At 38.6% G+C, this 7,569-nt stretch overlaps 1 pseudogene; it reads left to right on the forward strand.

Moving 5' to 3' along the window:
* Window positions 1-340: 340 nt before the first annotated feature.
* LOC105490430 (glutathione S-transferase omega-1 pseudogene) lies at window positions 341-1,088 on the forward strand (annotated as a pseudogene).
* Window positions 1,089-7,569: the final 6,481 nt, after the last annotated feature.

A 7,569-nucleotide genomic window follows, 5' to 3' on the forward strand; every position in this document is an offset into this window, starting at 1 on the left:
TTGCAGTGAGCCGAGATTGCCCCACCGCACTCCAGCAGACAACGGACTGAGACTCTGTCTCCAAAAACCAAAGAAGAACAACAAAGCAAAACAGAAACCTGAGTTTTGAATTTGTTTATGAGTAACACTAAAGTAGAAATGTATCTTCCTTTTTGAACTTAATGGTGTAGTTATTAGAATGTCATACTAATCTAAATGTGTCAATACTCAATGATTACTCAAAAATCCTATGTGTTTGTATAACTTTGGAGATTTTTTTCACTTCATTAAATATTTTAAAGTTTAAAGAGATGTCAAATGTTCAAAATGTCGATGTTGAGAGCCCGCGGCACTGGGATGCCTGCGCTGCGCCACGATGTCCGAGGAGTCAGCCAGGAGCCTGCGGAAGGGAAGCACGCCCGCGGGGCTGGTCCCAGAGGGCCAGATCCGAGTCTACAAGCATGAGGTTCCGTCCATTTGTTGAGAGGACGCATCTGGTCCTGAAGGCCAAGGGAATCAGGCATGAAGTCATCAATATCAACCTGAAAAATAAGCCTGAGTGGTTAAGAAAAATCCCTTTAGTTTGGTGCCAGTTCTGGAAAACAGTCAGGGTCAGCTGATCTACTAGTCCGCCATCACCTGTGAGTACCTGGAGGAAGCATACTCAGGGAAGAAGCTGTTGCCGGATGACCCGTATGAGAAAGCTTGCCGGAAGATGGTCTTTAAGTTGTTTTCTAAGGTGCCATCTTTGGTAGGAAGCTTCCTTAGAAGCTGAAATAAGGAAGACGGTGCTGGCCTGAAAGAAGCATTGTGTAAAGAATTTAGCAAGCTAGAGGAGGTTCTGGTTAATAAGAAGACAACCTTCTTTGGTGACAGTTCCGTCTCTATGATTGATCACGTCATCTGGCCCTGGTTTGAACGGCTGGAAGCAATGAAGTTAAGTGAGTGTGTAGACCACACTCCAGAACTTAAACTGTGGATGGCAGCCATGAGGGAAGATCCCACAGTCTCAGCCCTGCTCACTGGTGTGAAGGACTGGCAAGGTTTCATAGAGCTCTACTTACAGCCCGGAGACCTGTGACTACGGGCTCGGAAGGAGTCAGCAATAAAGCTATGTCTGAGGTTTTCCTTCACTTAGAGAAAAAAGAAAGTCCGTATCAAAACTCTAATAAAACCTTAGAGAAGAGATCGAATAGTACACAGACCACAAAGGACTAGTAACAAGGAAGATAGGCAACCCTGAAGAAAAAAATGACTGCAAAAGAGATGAAGAGTGAACATAAATCTCTCTGAAATTTTACCGTATTAACCAGATAGCCTTTGCTGCCCACGTTAATATACTGATCTACTCTGCTTTCTGCAGGGTGATGGGACATTAACAGCTTTTTAACATTACTCATCCAAATTTGATTTTAGGTCTTTTTTCCTTTCTAAATCCCTTTTAGGTGAGAGCTAGAGTCTATCTATAAATAAATAAATAAAATGAATTGGAATAATCAACAAGAAGTAATTGACATAGATGTAACTAATGTTAGAAAATGGCCCAAACTGGGAAGGCTTTAATGAACTTGGTTTCTTTTCTTACAGTACCTTATAATTCAATTTAATATAAATACCTCTTTCATATTCAGAATAGAACAGTGCTTCATTGCTTTAGCCTTTTCATGATAATTAACAAATTATGGGAAAAACCCCACATTTTAGGTTATATATTTTTAAATTTTTCTGTGTTACGATGTTTTGATATCTTAAAAAACCTATCTAGCTAGGGAGAGACAGCCCATTTCAGGGTTAGCCAATTCTCAGAGGCAGCAAAAGACTCAGCCAGGAGCATGCATGCCTTTGATATGCAAACTAACCAATCCAGAGTCTTACCTCCACTATCTGACTCATACACCCAAGAGACAATATTCCTCTGCTTTAATCATCCCAGTGCCAGGTACCAGGCAACTAGTAATATAGGAGTTAGAAAAAACTATTTAGCCGGATAGTGAGGGTACAGGAGTTCTCGGTAAGACTTTTAATAAAAAGCAGCCCCCAAACCGTTTGTTTTCTAACAAAGAGCAGCCTGTAAAATCGAGCTGCAGACAAGCTAATGGGTGAATGTATTCTAGTTAGTTGCTTGGTTGTCACCCAATGGCTTGTGAATTACAGAGACTTACTATGACATCCATTTCACTTTATTTTTACCTTATTCTTCTCTTAAAAACATTTGTTCCTTAGTTTTTCATGGCAATTTTCCATACAAAAGCTTTGTATGGAAAGCTTTTATGATTGGTTTTTCAGGGAATCCAACCTTATTTTATCTTTGGAAATATCCTGAAGTGCCAAATAAACCAAGAATCTGAAGTGGGGGAAGACTCTAGCCCCAGCAATACCTGTGACTACTAATGAAAAAGACTTGACCGGCTGAAACTGCCTGAGATTTCTCATATAATGTCATCATTACGTGGATGTGCTTCAGTGCTCTGAAATAATGGCACTTTAATCTTAAGTGAACCTGCCACCATCTGAAAAGGGGGAAAGAAAAGCCAAAGATACAAAATAATGAAGAAAGGTAAGGGTACTGCTTCATTATCCATACAATACAGTTTTATTTCAATGCTACAATATAATTCTTTTTCCTTCTAGTACTAAGAGTTATTTAGCGTTATGCATTCAAAATTTTACTTCATGACTTACCATGAGAGAATCTCATTTTACTTAAAAATTTTAGTTTTTGGTCGGGCGCAGTGACTCACGCCTGTAATCCCAGAATTTTGGGAGGCTGAGGCAGGCGGATTACCTGAGGTCAGGAATTCAAGACCAGCCTGACCAACATGGTGAAACCCTGTCTCTACTAAAAATACAAAAATTAGCCAGGCATGGTGGTGCGTGCTTGTAATCCTAACTACTTGAGAGGTTGAGGCAGGAGAATCCTTTGAACCCAGGAGGCAGGGGTTGCAGTGAGCCGGGATTGTGCCATTGCACTCCAACCTGGGCGACAGAGCGAGACTCTGCCTCAAAAAAAAAAAAATTAGTTTTTGTGAAACTGTTTTCTCTGTAAATAATCGGTTTCCTTACTCATTCTGAAATGCGTTTATTGTCTATAATAGCAACCCAGTGATGTCCTGTTGTTCTGCAGAGGAAAATGCACATAGAGCAGCAACCAGGACAGATCAGTTAAAAGCTAAATAGGAAACATTCTGAGAATTGTAATGGGTCAGAAATGGGGTAATTAGATATTATTATATATATCTATCTTGTGTTTACTTGATGCCTTTGTAACAGTCTGCACAATTGACATATTCCTTCTAAAACAACAACAAAAAAAAAAACCAAAAATTTTCTTCCTTTGATTCTGGAACACAATAACTCACTTATCCCATCCTATTGCAATTAATGGCCCTCTCTCTTTCTTTTAAATTTGCTTCTCATTCTCTAAATTTCTTCTGGCTCTATCTATGTTATTTGCCAGCATTTAAATCCTAGCTCTGCTGTATACAAACTATGCAAACTAGCTCATATGCTTAACCTCAGTGAGCCTCAGTTGCCCCATCTATAAAATGGGGCTAATAGTAGCACTCACTTCATTATGTTGTAATGATTAAACTAACACAAGTAAAGTACAATCCTAGGCAGTGCTGGGCCTATCATAGGCTCCTCATATTTTCTTCTTTCTATCTGTTATCACCCTCAGAGACTTCATCTCCATCATAGGTTTAGCAGTCACTGCATTTGAATGATGCCCAAGTTGACATATGCAATCTTGATATGCCTACCTGGGCTCCACTCTTGCATCTTCAACTCATGGTGGGCATTTCTCTCTGACAGTTCAGCTTCTCCTAAACATCAGTGCATCCGAAATCAATCTTATCATCTTATGCTCCCTGAAAAGAAAAGACCAAAAAATGGTTGGCAGTTCTTACAAAAACTTAAACATAGAGTTACTATATGACCCAGCAATTCCAATCACAGGTATATACCCTGTGGATATATTAATACATATACATAAATATGAAAACATATGTCCACAGTAAAACTTATACTTGAATATTCATAGCTGCATTATTCCTAATAGCCCAAAAATGGAAACAACCCAAATGTTAATCAATTGAGAAATGAATAAATAAATAAATAAATAAAAATAAAATGTATATCTATACAATGGAAAGATAGCCAAATAAAGGAATGGAATACTGAAACATGCTACAACATGGATGAACCCTGAAAACCTGCTAAGTGAAAGAAGCTAGACACAAAGTCCAAGAATTATATAATTTAATTTGTATGAACTATCCAGAATAGGCAAATCCATAGAGACAGAAAATAGATTAGTGGGTACCAGGGAAAAGGGAGGTGGAGGAATCAGGATATGACAGTTAATGGGTCCAGGGTTTTTTTAGGGGGTGCTGGAAACATTCTGGAGTTAGTGCTGATACCTGCACAACATTGTGAATATACTACAAACCACCAAAATGTACACTTTAAAAGGGTTAAAATGGTAAATTCTGTTATATGGATTTAATCTCAATTTTTAAAAAAGAAGGAAAAAGCAACCGCTGTAGACAGCAGAGTGATACTTGTCCATGGAAGTGGCAGGAAGTGGAGCCAGAGCTGCAGGAGGGGATCTCTGATCTCCAGGAAACCAAGATATTCACTAACAGCAACAGAGCAAGGCCCCAGGGGGATATCACTACGCTCACTTCCAAGAAGCAATCAGAATCTGACTCCCAAGGCACAGCCAAATGGGTCATTATGCAGCTTTGCTGAAATATCTGCAATTCTAGACCTAAAAACTAGAAAAGAGGATAGAGATTGGAGGGTGAAAATAGCCAAAGGAAGGACTTGAAGTGGAAAAGAAGTTCCTCATGGGGCAAATTTATTATATTCTCTATTGTTAGATTGAACTGCAGGGGCAATAAATCATATGCCCATTTAATATTTTCAATATCTTTTCTGTTTGTCATTCTTTCTCCTTGATATTTCTTCTTTAATCAACTTTTGACCAACAAGGCAAATAGACTTTATAAGATTTTACAAGTAAAGCAAAATCAGCCCTTACAAGGACTCAGCCTGTCAGAGGACCTGATTAAAGGTGATGAGAATATTTCAGGGATTTTCAAGATATTCTGTATCTGCCTCTATCAAAATTTTATTAACCTTTTGCTTTGGAAAAGTTTCCATTAAAAAGACCTAGGAGAAAAACATTCCCAAATCACCCCCATCAGACTGTAGAACAGATCTTAATAGCCACTAACTGAAGGAGTCCATGTGTTCCCACAGATGGCTGTGAAAAATGAATCACACTTATCAATTTGAGAAAACGGAAAGAAAAGAACAAGGAGTATAGAACTTCAGGGTTTAGCCATTCCTATTCAGGGTCTCATGAATGACCAAAGTAAAAAATCTGGAGTTAGTTTACTCTTCCCACATTATTTTCTCCCCAATCTCCATTTCTATAATGAAGTGCTTCCAAAAGGGCAGACACTGCCTTCTGATCCTCTGTTGTACTCCACATGATCTGAAAATGATGGAGAAAAGCTAATGCACCTACCTGGTTGTATTAATTTGCTAGAGCTGCCTTAACAAAGTACCACAAATGATGTGGCTTAAACAACAGAAATTTATTGTCTCACTGTTCTGAAGCTAGAAGTCTGAAATCAAGGTGTCAGCAGGGTTGGTTCCTTCTGAGGGATGTGAAGGAAGGATCTGTTCCAGGTCTCTCTCCCTGGCTTGTAGATGGCTTTCTTCCTTGTTTCTCTTCACATCATCTTCCCTCTATTTGTTTTCATGTCATGGTGTCCAAATTCGTTCAAATATCTGTTATCTGTATTCAAATTTCCCTTTTTTATAAGGACACTAGTCATATTGGATTAGAGTGCACCCCAATCTCATTTTAACTTGATTACTTATATGGCCTTATGTGGAAATAAAGACACTATCTCCATATAAAATCACATTCTGAGGTACTGGAGGTTAGGACATCTATATATTTTTGTGGGGTGGAGGGAGGCACACAATTCAACCTATCTCACTAGTCTATGCAACTTAATAAAGGGCTGAGGAAGAAGCCCTTTCTCTTAACATCGAGGAAACTCTCGTTCAGGGATAAATCTAGAGATGTTTGGTTCTCGGCCAACCAGGAAGGACTGGGGCCAGTGGCTATAAGGCAGTTCAGGAAGAAGTATATGCAGAAAACGGAGATAAAATGATGTGTGGAATCACCAGGAGTCTTGAGGACAAAGCCATAATCAGATGATCTGGAATCTGACCAAAGTGACTCACACAGACAAAAATCAGAATCTATGTCCTTGACATACATCAAAGATGCTCAGCAAGAATTGAAATGAAAAGAAGTGTGGAGGACCAAGCTGGGCACAAATGCAAGATAGGATTATACCATCTAGGAAGTCTCAGTTGTAAGCAACAGAAACTGATGGCTGATTTGTAATAGAAAAATGAATCAATTGAGAGGATATTGGAAATATAAGGAAACTTTTGGAGTTGAACGATACTTTTATTATCTTGCTTGTGGTGGTGGTTTTACAGGTGTAAATATAATGAATGTCACAATTTATCAAATTGGATAATTTAATATAGAATGTATTGTATGTCCATTATATCTCAATAAAACTGCTTTTAAAAAAGATATTGGACCCATATATTACACTGATGCTGAGAGTGTAAACTGGAACAGTCACTTTGGAAAACTCTTTGGCAGTGTATATAAAAGCTGAGCAAATGCTATATCCTATAATTTACCATTTTCACTTCTAGGTAACCACCCAATAGAAATGCATACAAATCTTTAACAAAAATGTGTACAACAATGTTCCTAGCAGCACTATTCATATTAATAAAAATGTAAACTGCCTAGATGCTCATCAACAATATAATGATATGTAAACAGGGTTAACTCTGTATGCCTGGGTTACTCAAACTCTGTACATTCCCAAGGTCTTCAGCAATGGCCCTTAGCCTGATTCCTGGGAAAAGGTCTCTGAGCCTTTGGACTATCCTGCCTGAAAAGAGTATCTTTTTATGCCTAATGCTTTGGGCTATGTCAGCTAGTTAGCACTAACAAAATGCCTGTTTTTGTATGCCTGAGGCTTTAGGCCTCACTGTATCTATTTGACCTATGGGTTCTGGAGACTGAGTAGTTTTGTCTCCAATAAATATCCTGGATGCCAAGGGTCAAGTAGCTTCCCTAGTTGGCAACACTTTGCATGTGCTGTCACATACCATTGCTGAAAAAATTAAGCGCCATCTGTGTGACTCAACTGGGAGATGATAGCTAGAAACTTGTTCCTGGTTTCTCCTGGACTCAACCCTGTGCACCTTTTCCCTTTGCCAATTTTAACCTGTATCCTTTTACTGAAATAAATCTCAAGCATGAGTATAATAGCTTTTCTGAGTTCTGTGAGTCTTCCCAACAAATCTTTGAGCCTGAGGGTGGTCTTGAGAACCCCCAACACAAATGCATAAATATTATAGTATATTTATAGAATGGAATACTTTGCCATGCTAGTAAGAGTGGATGAGATACAACTAAACCAAACAACATGGATAAATTTCACAATCAAAATGTTGGACATACACAACAAATGT

Source organism: Macaca nemestrina, chromosome 2, assembly GCF_043159975.1.
Source record: "Macaca nemestrina isolate mMacNem1 chromosome 2, mMacNem.hap1, whole genome shotgun sequence".
Taxonomy (NCBI): Eukaryota; Metazoa; Chordata; class Mammalia; order Primates; family Cercopithecidae; genus Macaca; species Macaca nemestrina.